At 37.8% G+C, this 23,279-nt stretch overlaps 2 long non-coding RNA genes across 2 annotated transcripts; one reads left to right on the forward strand and one right to left on the reverse strand.

Moving 5' to 3' along the window:
* Nucleotides 1-204: 204 nt before the first annotated feature.
* LOC120324623 lies at nucleotides 205-14,003 on the reverse strand. The gene is made up of 3 exons (XR_005566080.1): nucleotides 13,410-14,003; nucleotides 12,226-12,308; nucleotides 205-7,253 (listed from the first exon to the last, which is right to left on the reverse strand). It is a non-coding gene; the product is annotated as an uncharacterized LOC120324623 (long non-coding RNA).
* Nucleotides 13,732-15,008, forward strand: LOC114003220. Its single transcript, XR_005566081.1, has 3 exons — nucleotides 13,732-13,922; nucleotides 14,057-14,247; nucleotides 14,952-15,008. It is a non-coding gene; the product is annotated as an uncharacterized LOC114003220 (long non-coding RNA).
* The last annotated feature ends 8,271 nt before the right edge of the window (nucleotides 15,009-23,279 follow it).

Below are 23,279 nucleotides of genomic sequence, written 5' to 3' on the forward strand. Positions count from 1 at the left end.
ATGGGTACTTTTTAGAGCTTAATCTGGTGTCTTTAGTGATGGATAAAACCACAGAAGGTGAGGAAGACTTGCAAGAGAAGCAGACTTTAATTCATGATCTTGCTCTGCTGTTTCTATATGAAAAATAGGGAGAGAACGTTTAACTTCACAGCAAAAAAAATTAAAAACAATTCCTAGTTTCCCTTTTGATGGGAGCAAGCAAGATTTTGCAGGGTTTATTTTTATTTTTCACTATGACAGTAATGCTTATAAGTAGGTATAAAGGAAATCAGGAAAAGCACTTCTGAATATATAACAATAATGATGTTATTCCAGCAGTAAACCTGCCTTTCTTCTGAAGAATGGCATATAATAAGGAAAATATTTTTCTGTGTTTTCAGGGACACATATGTGACTACAGATGATTATGAAGACAAAATTATCCATTTTTTGATCAGAAACTCTTATCCAAATTTTCATACTGACTTTTTCATTTCTTCTCTCATGGTCGAAGATGATTTTCTTATCATCCTCATACGACACAGATCAACAGGGGATTTGGCTCTATTCGAGGAGATCTTTAGAATGAAATCAGCTGTGGAATGTTTTACAAATGTGGTTCAGTAAACTCCATATAATTTCAAAAAGAAAATAGTGCATACAGTAGTATCTGGGGAATTACCATAAATAGAGTGTTTCACTTGGATTCATACAAGAAGCGCCTCTGGGAGAGTCAGACACTTTTAAATAGCCTATGAAAAAAACATATTTTTTCCTAGAGTCCTAAAGAACAAAATTTGCATATTAATAGAAGATTAAAATGCCCATCAAGTATTCTTTAGCTGTTTCTTTCTCTTTGTGTTTTGCTCATCACATAAACATTCTTCATAATAAAAAGAGACTCCTGCAACTCTGATTATTGCATTGAATCACTGAAGTTTCATATCACAATAGCATACAGAATTTTTTTATTTGAACCCTTTAGAGAAGTGCTCCCTGGATTCTCTGTTAACTGATTTTCCCCTTTCTTTGCACTCTTCCTCTTCAAGTTTTACCTGACCTTTTTAACAGGGTCTGAGCATCTTTTAAAGTCTAATTTCTAAGTGGTTTTGGGTCCCTTCACAATCATGCTTTACATATGAATCTTACAAGTCTATTTGACTTTAAATTTTAGACTCAACAACTAAAAAGCACCTGAAGCGACATTTATCACTTGTGATATGCTTGTCTATGTGATATGTGATATTGCTGTGTCCGAAAGGTATGTGCTGTTCTGGAGTGCCCAACCAACATTAAAAGTGTAATGTATAGGCAAGCTAAGGTAAAGAAATGTGGAATAGATTAGTAGAACTTGAAACTTGGACATTAAAAGATGCAGCAGATAATATTTTCAAAGTATGCTGAATTTTAGAGGGTTGCTAATGTTGCTGTGCACTTCACTGTGAATAAGAAAATTATATATAAAGGCACTTAAGAGATTATTTACTGTCATTAATGCTACAATTAAAACTTTTCCTTAAAGAAATACATCAATGAAAAAGAGGCCATGGTAGTGTTGTTCTTTATGGATCTCTGTATGCAAGATGAGAGAGCTGTTCAAACAGGCCTACCTTTTCTCAATGCAGATATTAATTAAAAAGCACTTTAAATTTATCAGTAAATAGTATAGCTTAAACAAAACCAGAAACGACCAAATCTTTGAATTTTAAGTGACATGATTGATAATTCCTTAAATCTGCATGCTTATTGGATTCTTACAGTCTGTTAAGTGCATATTTCTTGTTAACAAGACAATCTAAAACTGAATATCTTTAAACAAGAACATCTATGTAGATCCTTAAAGTTGTTTGTTGTCCCAAATGACACAGTGGTCTGTTTCACAGGTATCTATCTCTTACTGCACAGTGTTAAAATGAATCTTTGCAGTGGCAGGAAGTCTTTCAGCCCATGCAAGTATAGAATACAGTGAAGCTCCAAAAATTTAAACTTCATTATGGCATCAAAATGTTTCCCAGTCTTGCCCAGTTGTGCAAGCCAGAGCAGTCTCTTGTCACCTACTGATGTTGGTTTTCTGCAATAGCTGCACTTTCATTCCCACAATCAGTGCAATTTTCTCTTCCCCTTGTGCTTACTTTGCTAATTCCGTTTGCAGCTGTTCCTATGGACTCCAGGAGCCTTTTCTTGATCACCCTCTGCCTTTGCATTGACTCTTCCTTCCCCTAGGTGAGAAGGGCACTGTTTTTGCTGTTTTTTTCACTGAGCTCACTTGCTCAGCTTTCCCACCAAAGGAGTCACAGTAGACATGGCACACAGGCAGAAATTGTTTGCAGTAACTCTCATAGTCCCATGAATGCAGTTCCAGGCATGATAGATGAATGGAAGCACAAAGTCAGGAATTTTACAGCAAGACTAGGATGGTTTGTTCTCCAGGGACTGTGTCTGTAATGAAGGGCATTATGCAACTCTAGCTATTTTGTGGGGTTTTGGAAGTCATCAGTGCAATTTCTGTCACGTTGATGCCAGTTCTGCAAATTAGATAGTAAAGGAAAAACACACCAAGCAAAGGCAGCATCAGTTGTTTTCTTGCTAGTCGTACTTCATTGTCTGAATTAAATTGAGGTCAACACCTCAGAGACAGAATGTGAAAAAAGTGTGTAGAAAATTTCCAGTAACAATCTCTTGAATTTAATGACAACAGATATTCTTGAAATAAATGACAATAAAGCCAAGTCTGAACCCTTCACTTTGCAGCTGTACTTTTAGGGGAAGTTGAGTACCCTTAGAACTGTTTGGTGGAGTCCTGTTTTGTTTTGAAGTAGATGGAAGCTTTATGAGAGGCTAATATACACTTAATTGGCATATGCATGCCAACAGTGTGTGCTAGAGGGGAGACTGTGTGTTCTGCCAAGGCAGCTGTTTATGTCATACATTTGGCTCTATGTGAAAATGCATGATCAGTCATCAAATCTGTGGGAAGTGGGTGTATTCACTAACGTTTCTTTCTCCTTTTTACTGATGGATTTGCAAGTTGGGTTCTGAGGCAAGGTTACAAACTGACCTTTTTCTTCTTCCCAGCTGATGAAATTGTGGTCTCTCAGAAAATGTCTTATGGCTAATGAGGTGACATTCCTTAAAGAGGTAAGCTGTTATGGATTTCTGCAGTAATAAAAGGGTCTTTGTTCCTCATAGGATTATGTAAGGTTTCGTTGCTTTAATGAAAATAAAATTCTATTGGTAGTTGTTCTTGAGAGGGCATCAGTCTAATTTTTGTCAAAATACGCACATAGGTACCAAACATCAGCTGCAAGAAAAAACCCAAAAGTGCTTTATTAGAAGAGTTGTATATGATTGCTCTGTGGGTATATGATAAAGAATCAGAGACAGATTTCTACAACTCTTTTGTTTCTCTTTGAATTCTGTTTAGACTCCAAAGAATAGTGATGAAAAATCCTGATAGGAAGGTATTTCCAAATGAGGTCCACCCATTCAAGCCAAGACAGTCTGTCTGACAGATCAGCACATCCTGTCTCAACAGGTCCCCGTGTTTCTGTTTGCACTGCTTGCAAATTGCAGGGCACTTGGGTAGACTGAATTCCTACTTCTACTAACAAACATCCCTTCTGTTTGTTGCTGCTGTATTTACACAACAATATTATTTTTAATCAAACACCATAGGCTTTGTAGGAAAGTGTCTCACTAGCCAGACCAGAAAAGAATCCCAGCCCCACGGAGCTGCCAATCTGACTACTCTTTTGTGTAAAGATGTTGGCATAAATGTTCTAGAGAAGTCATTATAAATGAAGATCTATTATTGGACTTTTAATCAGAGAATTAGTAGATCAGTCAAGGAAAGGAAAGAATAAAGGCAGAGTGAGATAATGAAAGCTACAATATTCAGATTACAAAGGTGTTTTGTTTCTGTGTTTGCCTGTCTCCTAAATACACAGTAGTTTTTAAAGCTAATGAGTAATTCTTACAACTACATATTTTATTATTTCAGCTTTCTCTAAATAGTATGGCTATTTTCTCCTAAATCAAAGGAGAAAAATGGTATATGGATTCATAATAGTAATCAACAACTATCTTGACATAAAGACAACCTCTATTTTAGTGAGATTTTGGTACAAAAAATAAATTCCCTGGCGTTTGTTGAGTGAATGCTTCTGCTAAATTCAAGTTTATATATCTGTGGTGAAGGTCTCTTTTATGACACAATAGTTTCTAGTAGATGATCACAACATGAAAGAGGCTCTGTCTGTTGTCACCTCTGACCTGTGCATAATCAGAGCATTTGCATTCTTTGAAAGTTGCCCTGTCCTGCCCCTTTGAATGATAACCTCCCAGCTAAGCTGGAGCTGGCTGGTGACAAGAAGGCCATCCTTAATTTTCTTTTATTTGTTCCTGCAGTAGTGGAGGTGTTCAACCTTTGCCGATGAGTATGTCAGAAAAGAAAAGCTGTGGGAAAGCATAATTTTGGGCAGGGTGGCTTTGTATTTCCATTAAGCAGGCTTGCTTTTTACACACTGATTTCAGGCTACAACTTAATCTTTATGTAGGCATAAAGGTTCTGACAGAATCTGTCGTTATGAGGCATTCTGATGTCTCTAAGCACATGCTTTAGCAAAAAGGTATATGAAGCTGAATGAGAGGACCCTTAGGCAGGAGCACTGCTGTGATCACACTGCTTGATACAGATGCATGAGCCATAGCAGCTGTTGGTAATGGGAGGGAAGGTAACCAGAAGCCACTCACAGCCCCGGGGAAATCCACTTTTGCAGCTTTCTGAATACTGAGAGTTTTAATTTGCACATCTTCAGTGAAAAAACTGATAATGATAGATTTTCACCAAAACAGAATATATCTGGTGAACTCACGTTACCTGCATGATATGAGGTGTAATAATTTAGTCACATATTCTAAATTTGTTATTTATTTTTTGTGAATGCTAGAAACCATTATAATAATTTTATTAATTCTCAACAATAACCAAAGACCCCAAAATCAAAAATAAAATTCATTTTATGTCAGAACCTATATGACTTGAGAAGATTTTTGAGAAAATTTCTGTAGTATTTTATTCAAGAGTATTGAACTGGTAGATTTAGCTCTGTGTTTCAAAAACGTGTACAAATAAGGGTCAGACAAGAAGTCAGATTCCTATCTACTATTACCTTTATGGTGCTGAATATAACTAGATTTGTTGTCTTTAATGTTAAAATAGAAAAAATCTGAATAAATTCAACTTGTAAGTAAAGTATCTCAGAGTACCTTGTAGGCTTTATTTAATTCAACTTTACAATGTTCTAAAGATAAAGGATAAGAGGAATTTTTATCTCCTGTACAACCACCTCAAACTGTACAGAATGGCCTTAATGTTTTCTTTTTGTGTTAAACAGCACCTAACATTATAAAAAATTGCTGAAGGCATAATCCATGTGTACAGTCATTTTTGTATTGGTTTCTTATGGAGGTCTTGAAAAAACTGGAGAACAAACACATACAAATATATTGCAAAAGAAGTTTATTGTAGTTAGAATTTGAAGATTTTCTTTAAATACTTTCTGTAGAGCCAACAGTATAACCAAGCTCTTGACTCCCAAGGACAAACCTAGCAGCTACTCTCATTAGCCAAAGGATATATTTGGTAGAGACAGACCTCATGGAAATCTTTATCTAAAGTTAAAATACTTTAACTACTTACAGAGTTACTTGACTTATATAGAAAATATTAATGGTTCATCATGGTATCTTAAGATGCACTATCCAGCTAGTATTGCTAAAGTCTTCACCTATCAACAAAGTGCAGGCAGAGAAAAAGAAGGCAATAGCACTAACTGGTCTAAAACACTAAAAGAGAAGGATAGAGTCAGTTCATTAGAAATTTTTTATCCAGGAAGCTTTCCCTGTGAGATTTTTATTTAGGTGTATGCTGCATATTTCTATCAGAAATATCTAAACGTAATTTTACCACCTTAGGGAACAAAGACATCCTCTTTAGATGTAGATCACTTTCCTATAGATGCTATTATTTTTGATTTATACAGCCTGTGATGATAGCTCTGTTAGAGATTCTGAGTAACCCAATTAAGATTATACAGTAGTTGGCTTTTTACATTTCCTTCAGTAGCTGTACATAAAGGTCTTTATTTACAACTCAGGAAATGGATTAAAAGGTTCTTTGGTTCATGTCTGTTCACCATTTTTTAGTGATATTAATAGCCTCTTGCATTTTAATAATGTAAACATTAAAGCTAAAGAAGTACTGTAAGGACTTCTATGGATCCATAAGACTTTCTCCCCAGAGCTCTCTGTGAAGCCATCTTCAAACTTAGATTCTTCTTTAGATCCCATACAGTTGTGTATGATTTGTTCTGACTAAGCTGCCACAGTAATGAATATTAATATTTGAGGTAGGTCCTGTGTTTTCCATCATGTTTAAAATAATATACTGAAAGTTCAAGGGCACAAAACATATAAAGGTTTCACTTTTGGTGAATATTTGCTGAAATATACATTATGCTACATATTTAGTTCCACAGATCTGTATGATTTATTTAGACTTATCTCTTTGTACATTATTTTTACTTATTAGTTCTGCCATAATATGTTTTCACTGAAAGGATTTTTAAGATTTTGATTTTTGGAAAATGATCCACTGCAGTTTTAGTAGACAATAAGGACTCTGTGTATGATGTGCACATTTCACATTGTGAACTCAAAAATGAGAAAAGTAAAATGTCATGTCACACAAAACAGTAAAACCAGATAACCTTGTTCTAATTGTACTTTTCTCAATTTTACTTTCCCTCTCCTGCTAACAAGCTAATCTCTAATATAGCACACATTGCAGTGACACTACATTGGCAAATACCTCAGAGAGAGGCCATCTATTTTTGTATATACCAAATCCATTTGATATTGATGTAACAAGATGTAACAAGAGAGCAAGTTTGAGTCATAGAAGAGACTTTCACTGTAGAGATATAAATTTGAATTTAGCAGAGGCATTCACTTGACAACTCCAGGGAATTTATTTTTTTCTGACGATTTTCTTTCTACCCTGGAAGAAAAATGTTTCTAAGTTTAAAAGTTCCTGATGGATGCAATGAGCAAAGGATGATTTCAAAACGTAAATGTAGGTTAACTGTTGTCTGATACTTAGCTTTGCTGTGCATGAACCTTGTCATCAGGGATATATGCCTCATTCTCTGTTGCAACGTAAATGCATTCATGCTGAAAGAAAACTTTTTCTGCCTGTGGAATTAACTCTCTCTCTGAAATTGAAAAATACGATAGAATGTTTGATATTTCTGCAATAATCCTGTATTACAAGGAGTGTATCAGCTTCACAAGTGTATCTTATATTTTAAGAGGGATAGTGTTTTCCAGTGGAATTTTAATTTACTAAGCAGATACAAATTATAACTCCCAGGCCCTTTGAATTTTCATCATTTTGTTGAAATTAGTAATTCACTGATGCTATGTGATAGATAGGTAACTAACTCCACGTAGTCACGTGTCCTACTTCATCTGTTGTGACCAGGGAGTTGATGTCTTGAGAAAAAACACAGTTTAGTACAATAGGATTCCTTTAATAACAAGGGCAATAATGGAAAACTGACAGAGAAGTCTGTGAATGATCATTTGTGACTGTTCCCACAAGTAAATACTAGTAAATACTAGAACTATAAATACTAGTTTACAAAAGTATGCAAGATAAAAAGTGAAAGATCATTACCTGTGAAGAAGTTTCAAGATAAACTTAGTAATGACTTTTTCTCATTGGAAGATTTGAGATCTATTCAGTGATACAGTCTGTGATATTAAAGTATATAGGTCACCCCGTGGCTCTCTTAAAATGTCATGGGTAAACTGATATCAGTAAAATATTGCACCAAATGTAACTCTTTTATTCCTTAAGACTCTAGGTAGATTGGCAAAGGATTTTAGATGAAGTAGCTTTTATGAAAGCTCTTTAATGAAGTACAGGATTTACAGAGTTAAGATAAATGGTAAGGTGCTGAGATATGTCAAACTATAAGATAAAATACAAATTATGTGTACCAGGAAAAAAAAAATCTTCTTCCTTGATTCTTGTTTATAATTGGAGGAACCTTATCTTATCTACCACTTTATAGGTTTCTTTTTTAAATGGTGTATCTCTTTTTATATATCTCAGTGCCATTCATTCATGGCTAGGCTTCGCGAACAAAGATTTAGGAAGGCTCTATCCAGAGGTGTTTTAGGCACTGGAGAATCAATACATTTTGTTTTCCCTAGTTTGACTTGTTCCCAGCCCTATTTAATGGCTAATATGGAAATTCTGTGGAAGTGGCTGGATGGGTCGAAAAAGGATAGAAAGGAATGGAGTATATTGGACTTGTGCCTGGGAATAGCACAGCTAGTGGTGGGAAGATCCTCTGAGCCATGTAATGACACCAAGCTCCACAGAAACTGTATAATCTCTCTTTCCTCCCCATCTCTCTCATCAGAGTTGTGGCAATGGATTTAAGGTAATCAAGGCAACACTGAGAAAGTTCCAGGGAAAAGTGCTAATATTTCAAAAAGTAAATAAGAAGCATAGAATTGCTTGACAACACAAGTTTTCTTATAAAAAAATAATTGTACAAAACCTAAACATATTTTCAAACAAAGATCTGTTTTTCTGTTATGAGAAAAAAACCTCTTGTGTTACAAAGTGGGAAACAGTAGTCTGTACTGTGACCATGAAATAGAGGTAAAGACAGGCTGACTAACTGAAGTCCTATTACAAAGTGAAAGTGTAAAAGTAGAGTATTGATTAAGAAAGAGTGGTACCTCTGAATATGACACTTTTAAGAATACGAATAAAATTCTGTGTCCATTACTGATGCCAGATTCCAGAAGGTTCACTGTAAGAGGTGTCACTCATAAGCTAAAGAAGATCAATCTATTTGACTTAATTGAGAAATGACTAGCCTACAGGCACTAGAGAATACATATCTGATAATGGAAAACTATTTCACCTTGCCAAAAAAAGCAGCAGAGGCATTCAACTAGTGGAATAGTGGTCCCTACCAGTTAATGAAAATATACTCAAACATAGGAGTCCCCCCCCAGTGCTGCGGGTGAGTGGTGGGGTCCCGAGTTGCTGGGAGCCCCACCCCGCGCCACGTGTGAGTGGTGAGTTCCGGGCTGGCTGCGTGTGTGTGGTGGGGTCCTGGGCTGGCTGGGAGTCCCCCGGGAGTCCCCCCCAGCGCCATGTGCGCAGAGTGCGCGTGGTTCAGGTCCCAGGCACAGCCACAACAGGAGAGGGGAGAGAGAGAGTGGGGGAGCCTCACCGGCAGTCACTGCACGCCCATGGAGGAGGAGAGAGCAGTTTCGGAGCACACAGAGGTTGGCTGTTCCAGGTTTGGGAGGGAAGGGGGAGGGGGGTACAGGGGATGGGAGGGGGGGTACAGGGGAGTGGGGGTGGGGGAAGAGAGGGGAGGGGTATAGAGTGGGCCATTGGGGGTCCTCTGATTGGCGGGAGGGAGAGCGGGGCACTCCTATATGAAGTGTCACAGGTGAGCACTGCACCTGAAGATACGTGGTAACTCCATGGAGGAAGGATACGGTCAGGGTGGATAGTGGGGTTCCTTTAGAGTCAAGCTGGGGCCTTGAAAGGCACCCTAGGCTTGGATGTGTACAGAGGCCAGAACAGATGGTCGGTTTGTTTGTCTATTTGGTTTTGGCTCACCTGCAGCTACTGCCCAGGTTTGGTATGTTCTGGATATATTTGCTTTCCTCTGTTACATCCTGAAAGGATGTCCAAGTCCAAAGCCCTCTACTCAGCACTGATGGTCAAACGCTTCTAACAGATAAACCTCCATTCTGAATCGATGGTCTGAACACTTTCAGACTCTTTTCAGTACCAACTGTGTAGTCCAAGACTCAGCAATTCAGTCCATCACACAACAACCGGTAAAGTACGAATTGGATACTGCCCCCACTTTAGGAGAAACCCTCAAGGCCATACAGCAGGTGAAAATTGGCAAAGCAGCTGGGGTTGATGGAATTCCACACGAAGTCTGGAAACATAGGGGCCTTGCACTCCATACCAAATTTCACGAGTTTGTGGTGCGCTGTTGGGAACTAGGTGAACTACCATCAGACCTTCATGATGCAGTCATCATCACTTTGTATAAGAAGAAAGGATATAAATCAGACTGTTCAAATTACTGTGGTATTACTCTGCTCTCCATTGCTGGCAAAATCCTGGCAAGAATACTTTTGAACAGACTAATACCCGCTATAGCAGAAGGAATCCTACCTGAAAGTCAGTGTGGTTTCAGAGCCAACAGAAGTACCACAGACATGGTGTTTGTTCTCTGACAACTGCAAGAGAAGTGTAGGGAACAGAACAAAGGTCTCTATGTAACCTTTGTCGACCTCACCAAGGCTTTCGATACTGTGAGCAGAAAAGGTCTGTGGCAGATTTTGGAATGTTTACGTTGTCCCCCCAAGTTCCTTAAAATGATCATTTCACTCCATGAGGATCAGCACGGCCAAGTCAGATAAGTCAGCACACTTTCTGAGCCCTTTTTAATTAAGAATGGTGTGAAACAAGGCTGCGTTCTCGCTCCTACCCTATTCACAGTCTTTTTCAGCATGATGCTCCAAAGGACCATGGCAGACCTCGAGGATGAGGACGGTATCTACATTCGATATCGTACTGATGGAAGTCTATTCAATCTAAGGTGACTGAAGGCCCACACCAAGACCTTAAACCATCTTGTCTGGGAGCTGCTTTATGCTGATGACGCTGCCCTTGTCGCCCACACAGAAGCGGCTCTGCAGCGTTTAACATCCTGCTTTGCAGACGCTGCTGAGCTCTTTGGGCTGGCAGTCAGCTTAAAGAAGAGTGAAGTTCTCTATCAACTGGCACTTCAGGAAGTCTTCCATCATCCCCATATCACCATTGGCCAATTAGAACTCAAATCAGTCCAGCAGTTTAATTACCTAGGCAGCCTCATCTCCTTGGATGGTAAGATTGATGGAGAGATAGACAACAGGTTAGCAAAGGCATACAGTGCTTTTGGAAAACTCCATAAAAGAGTATGACATAATAAACACTTGAAGAAAAGTACAAAGATCAGCATTTACAGAACCATAGTGCTGTCTACTCTCTTATATGGTTCCAAATCATGGGTCATCTACCGCCACCACCTGCGTCTCCTAGAACACTTCCATCAAGGCTGCCTCCGCACAATCCTAAACATCCACTGGTCAGATTATGTGACCAATACATCTGTTCTAGAACAAGCAGCAGTCACAAGTATAGAAGCCATGTCGCTGAGAACACAGCTGCGTTGGGCAGGTCATGTCTCCAGGATGAAGGACCACCGCCTCCCTAAGATCTTGCTTTATGGTGAACTTGCCACTGGCTGCCGCAAGAGAGGAGCCCCGAAGCAAAGATACAAGGACTCCCTGAAACAACATCTCAGCCTTGGCCATATTGATCACCATAACTGGTCTACTCTGGCCTGCAATCGGGAGGCCTGGAGACACGCCATCTATAACGCTGCTGTCTCCTTTGAGAACACACGCAGGATTCACTCTTGAGGAGAAAAGGCAACGCAGAAAGAACCGTGTCTTCCAGAATACACCATCTATGGAGTCTTTCTGCTGTGCCTTTTGCAATCGGATATGTCTGTCTCGTCTTGGCCTCATAAGCCACCAGCGTGCCTGTAACAAATGTGGGTAGAGCCTTCCCAAATCTTCGTTCGCGAAGCCTAGCCATGATGATGACTCAAACATAATAAGAAGTTAGGACTTGATGGTAAAGTTACTGGCTGTGTTTCTGTATCTTGTGCTGTGAAGGATATCAGGTAGCTTGATTTTCTTGCAGCTTAAAAGTGTATTGACTCAAATAAAGACAGGCAATTTCCACTCATAAACTAACATTTTGAATGAAACAATTGGTTCTCCCATTAACGTTTTCAATTAAAGTTTTTAGAAGCCTTGGGAATCATTAAAAATTCTCCAAGGGAAGGGCTTATTTTGCTCTTTTTACCCCCCAAAACAAAACACTTCCTGTTCATAACTAAAAGAAGGATTAAAAAAATCCCTGTTAACTGGTATAAAACCTTTTTCATATGCATTATTGAGATACACAACAACGTTAGTGCTACTATAATTACTTTAATCATTAGCAACCTAGATTTAAATTACTCTTTTTCTAGGTAAAGTCTTCTTAAAGGTGTAAAAAAAAAAAAAATATCTCACCTGCTAGCTTTTCTTCCATGCTGTTTAGAGAATCTGGCACACTGCTTTTGTAAAAGATCTCAAGTGTATTGATCGAGACAGTCCTGCAAAAACGGTATGAGAAAGGAGGAGGAAGGAACACAGGTGATCACAGTGGTTCTAGTTAAAATAGGATGAACCTAATGAGAATGTTGGCTCTAAGGAGTATCATAGTACATATGTCTATATAGACACAGATAAGTAGGCTGACATTTTTAACTTCTGAGCACATAAATTTATATGCTAGGTTCTGGCTTGAAGTTAACAGATGCTGATAATCTATGCCACAACTACAGGTTGCCTAGAATCTCATCACTTTTATTTAGCATCTGGCAGACGCAAGGCCTTAGGAACACGGTTGCCACAATACAGTGGTCAAAAGTTGTCCTTAACTGTAGGGTGTTTGCCAAGTGTTTATGCTTTGTACAGAGAGGCCAAATGTCCAGCTTGATCCCAGTAACTGAAGCTTCACGTACAGGCTCTTACAGGTGAACAGAGTTTAAAAAAAGAAAAGGTCTACTTCTGAATGTTCTAAGAAAATGTATTTTTTTTTAATGCAAACATTAATTTTTATGCAATTCATTTTGTGAATGAGAAAGTAGACTTTTTGGATTTGTCTGGCTGAGCTAGAATATGCTTTAGCACTTGTCATGGTTTGAGCTCTCCAAAAATCCAATTTCCAAGCTCCCTCACAATTTGCTTCAAATGTGAAAGAGAAGTTCTCAGACAGGTACAACTCAACATGGGGAAATTATATCAAAATTTATTACCAATACAGTAAATACTATAGAAACCAAAAAGCAAATAAATACACAGTATTAACACAATTTTTACCACCCCTGGAGTCCTTCCACATCAAACCAGAAGAAGAAAAACCATCAGGGCGATAGCTAAAGTCTCTCCCTCATTGGGGTATCGAGAAAGGGGTCTTCTGCATCCCTACCAGCTCCTCGGCCTCTGCCGAGGTCTCCTTCTGGACTGCAAAGGAACATATGCTTTACCAGGTCTTCATCACGAATTACAGGGAGTCAGCTTTTGAGTCCTTTCCCCCTGGTTCATGAAGGTTCCTCCCAGAGAGTAAGATGTCCACTCCTGCTCTCCAGGGTACAGGGTTTCTGGGTTTTGCTCAGTCTATACCCCAAATAGTTTTCACCAAAAGTCCTTACCCAGAAAAAGCCTGCTTGGTTTGGCTTCTCTCTGTTTCAGCTGCTGCAGCTTCAGCTCAACTTTCACATGTCACGGGGAGGTATTCCTCCCTCCCGCATTCCTCCTTCGGTTTTTGGCTGCCCCTGTCCAAACCACGAGGGCACTTCCGAGCCCCTCGGCCTGTCTCCGTGTTTCTCCAGTCTCAGCTCGGGTCGCTCCCTCCTCCGCCATTGTGTGTGGGGGAAAGTGGTAGCGAGATTGCTTGAAGTCTTTCTCTCATCCTCTGCCTGGAATTCTTCCAGCTCTGCATGATCTCCACTGCTTCTGCAGCTCCCGGGCCACCCCTTGGCCCATCTCTGGCTTGACTCCAATGCCATGCCTGCCTGCTGGGGCGGTGGGGCTAGCTCCAACCCCCTGACTGGCCTCTCAAGTGCACACCACCGCCTCTCCTGGGCAGTGGGGGATAAAAACTCCCTAGCCTTTGGCCACAGGCACCCAGTCCAGTTATAATACTGTTCTGGGCTCCCCTGCAGGTCGGTCGGAGGGGGAAAAAGGGGGGGAAGGAAGGGGGGAAGACGGCCCCCCCACCAGGAGCCTGCAGGCCTCTCTCCTCTCACCTCATGGCTTCCATTCTCTCTCTCTCTCTCTGCCAACAACTTCCTTCCAGATGTTGTAATATCCTAATTTCACAGGGGCAAAACACAGCTCTGATTGACCCCTCATCGGAAACTCACCTGGAACAACCACTTCCAGCCTCTCCGGGGGGGTGGCTCAAACCACAACACACTTCAGTTACTGGAGCCAAAATTAACCAAAAGATCTTTCACATAAGAGCCAATTTCTATGGCAACTAGAGAGGTATGGTATGAACAATATTAGTAAGTGTATAAGGAAAAAGATAACCAGCAATCTTGGTCTTCATAACACTAAAGTTAAATGTAGTCTTTCAGTTGAATTAGTAGGAATTAGCTCAGGGTTTTAATTTTGTACTGCACAAATTTTAGGCATAATCTGAAAAACTGCTTTAAATTCATAAGGAAATTTTAACATTTGAGGTCTTAGACAGTTAGCAGTAAATTAGAAGGCATTTACTTTGGTAAGGAAGCCAGAGTTTTCTTATGTCTCTTTTTAAAACTGTTTGTGAGCTCTTAAACAGGAGCAGTGTATGCAAATACAAAAATCCAAACTGAAAAAAAGACACAGAACCATAGGAAGATAACTTATTCATTGTATGAGCAAATATTAAATAACCAATTCAGTCAGTTATTTGAATTTATAATGAATTAAGAAAAAATTGCTAGAATTAAAAGGTTGACTGGCAGAGGGAAATTATACTTTGTTAGTTTTGCTATGTACGGAATGATAGGTCTGACTTCAGAATGTAGTGCCAAGGGATATTCTGGAAGGCTAAAATAAGACAGGGCACCACATATATCAAGGGAAATTTAGAGGTTAAAGAATTGAAACTGTCAATGGCTAAAAAATATAGTGAATCATTCTTCACTGAGCCAGAGGCTAGAAGACCTAATGAGCTATTAATAGCGCACATTTCACACCCACAGGACAAGGGAGACATCAGAATGACACAGCAAGATAAAGAGGATTGAAAAAGTAACATGACTGGGATCATATGTGATTAAAACATCTTGTCATTAATTGTGGAAAATGATAGAAATGTTTTCCATGGTGGAAACAATATGAAAACGTGATTGTGTTTCAAAACACTGTATGTCCAGATACAGATTGTAAAAAGATTTTATCACTTTGTTTTGCTGCCCTTTTCATTTTTCTCCTCAGAAAGAGAAAATTGCAGGAAGAAATGCTTCCTGAATAGAAATAAGTAACATAGTACCAAATTCCAATATAGAACACTCCTGTGCAATGCAATTGTAAATTGAAAGACTAACAAAATAAGTAGTAGCAAACCATCAGGGAAGAAAACTGAGGAAATTTTGGGGGTCAACCAAAGACATCTGCTTTTGTATACAATAAAAAAAAAAATGTTACGTTTAGTGTTAGTTCTATTCATGTTAGACTCAGCAGATGTTAACTGGCTTTTGACTATATTGAGACTTCTACCAAGTAAACATAGCAAGGTCTGGTCTGTGTTTCAGTAGTATCTATTTCAAATACTCTTTGGAACATTAATCTTTCTGGGAAACCTTGGATGAGGTGGGAACAGCAGCAACGGCACTAGGTATTTTCAGCCTGACAACCCACCCACCAACTGAAAGAGATGGTCAATTCTTGCCTTATATAAGGTCACTCAGAGGAAGCCGTGACCTCAGCTGGGCTGTGGACAGAGGAGCATTCAGAATACACAAAATTTACCTGCTTCTGGGGAGTGGAGGGAGAAAACAGTAGAAAAATTTGGTTTGGGTTTGTTTTTCATTTAATAAAGTGAGAAAAATAGGGCTCTAAAGGCATGTGAAAAATATATTGGGTATGAAAACAGTAATTTCAGGCAGTCATTTTTCAAAGCAGAATCAGTTAATAATCAGTTCAAAGTAGAAAGAATTAATAATCTCTGACTACTTCAGTTTCCAAGGTGATGTGAAATGTCAGCAAAACTGTCTTGATCCGATTGCAATGCACTTTTTTTTTTCGGTGTTTTCTCTCCACATCTTCTGCTCTCTGAGCCCTGTTAGACTTCCTAAATAGAGTATTAGCAATAGAGTCTGGTGTTCTTGCCAGAAGTTGTTTCACTTCAGAATGATTGAACTGGTTTCTGCGCATAGTAAGTAAGAAGTTTACAAACATGAAGGTGTTAAGTATTTTAATCATAAGACACTATGAGACATGTTCTTTATATGTTGAAAAATATTTAACACACAATAATTTAAAACCATTTCACATAGGAAACATCTTCATTGCCTATGTCAATTCCTCACTTTAAAGTTTACAAAGCACCAGCTTTCATAAAATGGGTCAATAGTTTACTAGTTCAGGCAGGCAAAATTTCAGAACGTTTCATCCCAATCCCCCACCACTTTATGAACTGGCATCAGACAGTTTTAAATTATGAAAACAATCTCACCTATTTGCTGATTTGCCTGGTGACATTTTGTTACCAATTCTTTCTGACTTGTAGCTTTGCTCATCTCACAGATGTTCTTATACCAAAGATTTCAGTGGGAATTTTTTTTTTCTTTTTAATTTTCAACAAACTGATCTATCTATCAGTGAGAAATAAGGAATACAATTGTTTCTTTAGTGGCAGTGAAATGCAGGAAGGCTAGGTATTCCCAGCAAGGGCAATTGTGATACTGAAAAACATTCAGAAACCCTTAGTGACAGGCTAGAACATTGCTTTTGGAAGATCTGTTCTATTGGGTAACTTTGCAGCCACATTTTTAGAGAAATATTTATATTGAGGTGATGAAACTGACACTCCCATGGGCAGTTGTAGTCAATTGTCTATTTTCTGATCTAGTTTTTAAGTGCATGTTGTTGTTCTGTTTGTATCTTGTCATTTACACTATTCCCAGTTTGTATTTTCATATGTCCTTGTTCCCTGTCTGAAAAAAAATGAAGTTCTTATGTCCAATTTTTAAAAGTTCTGTTTTTTTTTCTCCCTAGCTGAGTTTTATCCAATACTTCCTTTTTTACCAATTTTTACAGAGAAAACATATACAACCTAATCTCCTTTCCCTCCTTCCCTTTTTTCACTTTCTTCCTTCTTGTTTCCTTACTTCTCCTCAATTTCTTGTAATCTAAAACTGCTTAGTCTTCATCCAGCATAATAAATTCTATCTATTCTGATGAGTATTATGGGTTAATACAATTTTAGTCAAGGGTAGACAAAATAAGTGGTGATGCTCTCCTATATGACATAGTTCAGCACTAAACCACAGATGTCAGAAATCTGTGCTTAATTATTTTCCTTGTTTGAGGGATTTTTGTACTTGTATTTACACCTCAGGGACATTACCTTAACCACCAGTCAACAGTCTTTTGGAGGATGGGAAATACCCTGCTGACACTGTATAAACAACAGACTTTGTGTAAACAAGTCAACAGCGTGCAGATCCACTAACTCTGGAGTGCTCCATTTTGCAAGATAAAGAGTCATAGGCCAGACTAGGAATTAATCTTTCCCTTACCTTTGCTTTTTATGCACACTAAAACTTTGGCAAAAACACTCCAGCAAATGAAAAGCTCTTATCTCATTTGAGTATTCTCTTCTCCTGTGGTTTTTGAGTATTCTCTTCTCCTGTGGTTGAACAATTCCTTAGAGATGACTACTAAGATGAGTTAAGCTTTGGTTGATATAACCAAGTTGATAGCCACCAGTAGATAAGGATATATCCATCTGAATAACTCACTCTCCATGTTCATCTATAGTTTATGTAAAGAAACAGAATACTCTGCTTTTCTTGTGTGGATCTACCTCTGATATATTAATTTTGTTGACAAAACTTTTCACCTCTTAGAATATTTTACTATTTGTTTCAGTGTGGCTTTCATGTGTTCTTGTTTTTGAGATACTTTTCTTAGTTCCCTGAAAAGTTTTGACAAACTCTATCGATGCTTTTACATAGAAGGGAAGGTCCTTTTTGGGTGTGCTTAGAAAGAACTTGAAGTTATACGATAACTTGTCAAAGAAGGAAGACTACTGAGGTAAAGACTGAAGGATTCCCAGTTTGTTTGAGGTTTGAATCTTCATTAATAATGGGTTACACTAAACCCAAACTTTAGTACTTGTATTTAACATGGATAAATGGAGCAAGTGGGCTTCTGAATTAAAAATCAGGTCATCAGAGTAATCCATCAGCACAAAAAAGTCCAGTGTATCAAAACAGGCAGGCAGCTAATGGGTTGCCTTGAAGAAGTGCTGAATACTGAGAAATAGAATTTGGTGAGAATCCACTGGCTGGAATATGGTACCTTCTTATATTACTGTGTAATGAGTAATGTATATTCGGCTTTGTTAGAGAAAATGAGATGAGAGTCTGTCAGGATCGTTTAGGTATAATGCCTCAGAGCAAAGGGGTGGAAAAAGTGACCTCTTAAAGTTCTTTCTGTTTATATGGTATGTTGACCTTTTACAAAACAGTGATTTCAGCCCTAGCTACAACCTTTGGCCCTGATTTCCTTTTTGAATTGTGTGCAGATATTTTCTTGACTATGTAGGCAACTGAGATGATATTCAGTCTGTTTTAAAGTATTTGTAGAGATCCTACATTTGTACCTCTTTAAGAAGTTTTCTTTATGGTATTTTTCTTTGGTAAAAAGAAAAATGTTCAACCCCTTACTTTTAACTTCAATGACTGTATACTTCTACATTTTTATAAGAAGTAATAAACAAACAAAGAGAATGAGACTTAGCTGTTTTCCCTCTCTGTAAACAAACTAGCCTCTTTTGCTGTGAAGAATTCCTCTGACACTTTGCTGGACCAAGGTGTGAAGCATTGAGTCCAATGCCAAAATTGTGAATTTGTTTCTGGGGACAGAAAAAGACTAGACTCCTTCTGCTGAAATAATTACTTGAGGAAAGAAACACTGAATCATTTCTAAGAAATTATAATATAAATTAAAAGTTTCATAGTGCAATTTCTACTAGTGCTCAAAAGTTCTGGGAATCGTTCTGAGGCTTGATCTTATCTGGTGTATCTTCACTGAAACTGATGGAATAATGCTGGTCTCCTGCTTGATGAGAATATGGAGAATTTGCCCTATAATTTTTTCTTTCTAAATCTCTATAGAACTTGATTGACTAAATTAATATAAAAACAAATTGCTTGCAAATTAATTGTGCAGTGTTTGATTGGTCAGGGAATTTAGAGACCTCACAGGAGAAAAATTTATATTTCCAGTCCTGTTTATAGCCAGTTCATTCTTTGTAAAGTTGCTACAAATGCTAGAAGAACATTTTTTGCAGATCACATTTCCTTTTTAATAGGCAAGTAATATGTTTCAGTAGATCATTTAAGTAAGTTTGAGGCCAGGTTTTGTTATGTGCTTGAGAAATACTTAAAACAAATGTATGTTGGATTTACAGTGGAGGCTGTTTGGCTGTTTAATAACAGCAGTAGTGAAGATCGTGAAGGTTTAACAAGACTGAGTGCAAGGGGCTACACCTGGGTCAGGACAACTCCAGCACAAGTCTGGGGGATGAACAGACCAAGAGCAGCCCTGCTGAGAAGGACTTGGGGGTGCTGGTGGGTGAGAGGCTGGACATGAGCAATCAATGTGCACTCACAGACTGGAAAGCACAAGAAAGATTGAAAGAGACCTTTTATAAGGGCAAGTAGGGACAGGGCAAGGGGGAATGGCTTCAAACTGAAAGAGGGTAGGTTTAGATTCAGAAGATATTCAGAAGAAACTCTTTACTATGCATGGGAACAGGGTGCCCAGAGAAGCTGTGGCTGCCCCATCCCTGGGCAGTTCAAGGCCAGGCTGGAAGGGCTTTGAGCAACCTGATGTAATGGAAGGGGTTCACACTCAAGGAGGGGAATTGGAGCTTGGTGATGTTTAAGGTCCCTTCCAAGCCAGGCTATTTTATAATTCTGTGATTCTATGTTTAGATCCTTTCACAGTCACCAGTAACAGTTCTTAGGTGTAAGCAGATTCAAACTGGAGTCAAAACAACATTCATCTGATTTAGCACTATTCATTTTGAGTAACTTTGGAAAGTGAGTTACCAGACCTAGGCAAAACCTCAAACTGTACTAGCACTATAGTGAAAAGATGCAACTATTAAACATAATCTGCTGCAGTAATTTTCTATAAATAAAGTTGGAAACTTGGGTGAATATTTTATAAGAGGAAAACATACAAAGGAGCAGCTTTACACATAAAAATTTACATATTCATTATGTGCATGAAGATATTTGTTTTTGGCAAAGAAAAATATATGTCTATTTTATATTTACAACTATCACCACTTGCCAAATACCTTTTACTGCATTTGAGATACTAATGATTTTAATGCAAAATTGAACAACTTAATGGCCTGAATATGTTTAATGAAATCACTTTAATTGTGACTTTCACTATGTCTCCCATAGACATTGAAGATTCTGTATAACAGCAGGAGCATTTTACAGAAATTAATGATTCAAATTCTTACTTCTAGACTATTTTCAAGACATTTGAAAAAAAATTTTCTGCATCTTTTGGAAAAAAAAGAGAATTTGTTCATGGAGATAGGAAAGGGGGAGTGAAACCTCCAGGAATTAATAGAAGTTTTCCAGTTTATAAGTCAACCTGTACCTGCTTCATATCTCAGGAAAAAAATCCATTGACTTTGATTTTTCTTCCGAAGTATTGCTTTTTCTTCCAAAGCATTGCTTTTCCATCTTTTATTATTGAGACAAATTGCTTAAGAACATGGAGATACTCTGTTAATTTAACAGTACCATGATAGTGTTAGCAATGTATTAATCTAGAAACTGGTGGTTACTTCTTCAGCAGAATACAGATTATATTTACTAATCAATTAAGAACAGATTGTGTAATAGGTTCTTTCTTATGTAGATATTTAATTTTCAGCTTCTTGTTTCATCAGTCCAGTTAGATATGTAAGGGCCTGGAGGCAGATAAATAGAAACAATTAGTATCTGTTGATAACTGTAATGTGGGTGATAGTAAATCTTTGATGGTAGGCGTCTAGATAATTTGAAAATGCCCATAAAAAAGAAAGAAGTTGAGAATCTGGAGGAGAAAAAAGAGGAGTTGCTGAAGAAGGAAAATCACGTATTATGGAAAATTACTCAGAATATAGTTGTGTTCTTTTCATTTCATGTAAGGGGGATTTAACATTGCTAAATTAATATGTTAATCTTTGAAAAATTAGAGCTGCTTTTTCCTGAGTATTTTTTTTCTAACAGTTATCACAGTATATTTGACGAAGAAGGTTGAGGGTTCAATGATAGTCTTAGAAACAATTTATTTTTTTTTGTTAGATTCTATTAACAATGTGAACAATTTGAATAGATCTGATGCATCTTTTAAGCATTGGCTCTCACTGATTGTTAATGAAACTTCTGTACAAAACATATGAAATTTTTCACAAAATGGTTGCAAAAAATGGCAAAGTATTAGAGATAGACAGACATTGGAAAAATGTAGCTGATGGTAAGTTTAATTTGCTCTTGCAGCACAACCTACAGATCTGTTGAAAGCCATGAAAGATCAAGAAGTAGGTCAGGTGCACTGGTGATGTAGGGAACAGTAGGAAAAATGTGGGCCCTCTCCAGAAGGCTATGGGAGATCATTTTACCAAGGATATGGAGGTACTCAGTGACTTTTTTTATCCTGTTCCAACCACATTGCCCAAGTTACAGAAGGCAAAGGCAGGGACTGGGAGAATGAAGAACTGCCCATGGCAGGAGAAGGTCAGGTTTGTTAACATCTAAGAGACCTGAAAGTGCAGGAGTCCATGGGACCTGATGAGATGCATTCATGAGTCCTGAGGGTCTCTAAGATCTTGCTCTGTTGTAGGCATTGACTTCAGTCAGAGACCTAAAGGCCTTCTATTCAGAAACTTGTACTACTAAAAATGCTTTTCTTCCTAAGCCAGAACATTTTGTGCCACATAAAGAAACAGGCAGATGTGTCTGATAACTCTATCTTGTGACACTGGCAATTTGTGCAGGTTAATATGAGTCCATACTATCTAGAGTGCGTGTGGTAAAGTATTTATTATTAGAGAGACTAGGAAGTCAGTAAAGTTTGTCCTCACAAGTTCTAAATAACTCTCCAATACTGAGCAGTGGTAGTGATTGATCAATGTGTGAAGAAAATGCACATAATCTAAAATGTTCTCACTTGTTCTATTGATGTCAAATGTGGAAAAATTTAAAATTTCCTCTATGACTACATCTAGACTATTATGTTTTGCTAAATGAAAAACTTCCTTACATCTATATCAAAACTGAAAAAAAAACGCTACCTTTCTAACTACTTTACCCTATAGTAAAATAATTCAGTACCAGAATTACCACCTCAATGATTCTTAAAAATGACAGTTTTTTTCATGGTCTTGCATGTCAAAATTACTCTAACAAAAGAAGTTAATATGCTTTAACGATAGAATAAGATAAATGTGATCAGAAAAGCAGCATTTTATTTTACTGAAACTATAAAGTGTGTCCTGAGTGTAACATATTCTCCTTTATTTCTCAGATATCAACTGTACATTTATTGAAGATGGAGCTGTTGAAAAAAGCTGATGTTTATGATACAGTTATGTTTATGAAATCTTTCAAGTATAAGCATCATTTTACTTGCAGCAAAGAGATGAATGACCAGGATTTTTTTTTTTTTTTTTTTTTTTTTTTTTTTTTTGGTATCGTGAGGACATACTGAGTGCTGGTACTACCCTTGTATAAAATTCTTTGGATGAAAATGACTTTTTAACATCATATTTTCATTGATCTAAATGTGCATTGAAGAATTAATGTGACTTAACTGTCTAGAATGGAATCAGGAAGTCTTCTCTGCAGCTGAGGTTAAGCAAAGGTTGTGATATTACAAATTAGAACTAAATAGGAGACTGATATCGAGAAACTGGAACCTTGTTAGCTATACTAATAATGAATCAAGTCTCTGAGACAAAGGGTCCCCAAAGGTGAGAGAGCTGGAGTTTGAATACAAATGGCTGTATTATTATTAACACATCCACTCATGAAAGCAAGTTTGTAATACATATTTGAAGCTGAGCTCTCAGCGGGATTAAGCAAAGCCTATGTAGATAAAGCATATAGGGAGGCTGAGACGTATTTCTTTGGCTATAGCTATTTTAATTAAATAACCTGACATAAATATACTTCTCCATGAAAAAAATGCTACTGAAAGAACATTGTTCAGGTTGAAAAGTCAAATGCTGAAAAACTAGGAAAAGCAGGAAAACAGTATCACTCTAAGACATTTACAAAACGGAGCAG

Source organism: Pipra filicauda, unplaced genomic scaffold (genome assembly GCF_003945595.2).
Source record: "Pipra filicauda isolate LSUMZ 115617 unplaced genomic scaffold, ASM394559v2 scaffold60_size3304689_pilon, whole genome shotgun sequence".
NCBI classification, from domain to species: domain Eukaryota; kingdom Metazoa; phylum Chordata; class Aves; order Passeriformes; family Pipridae; genus Pipra; species Pipra filicauda.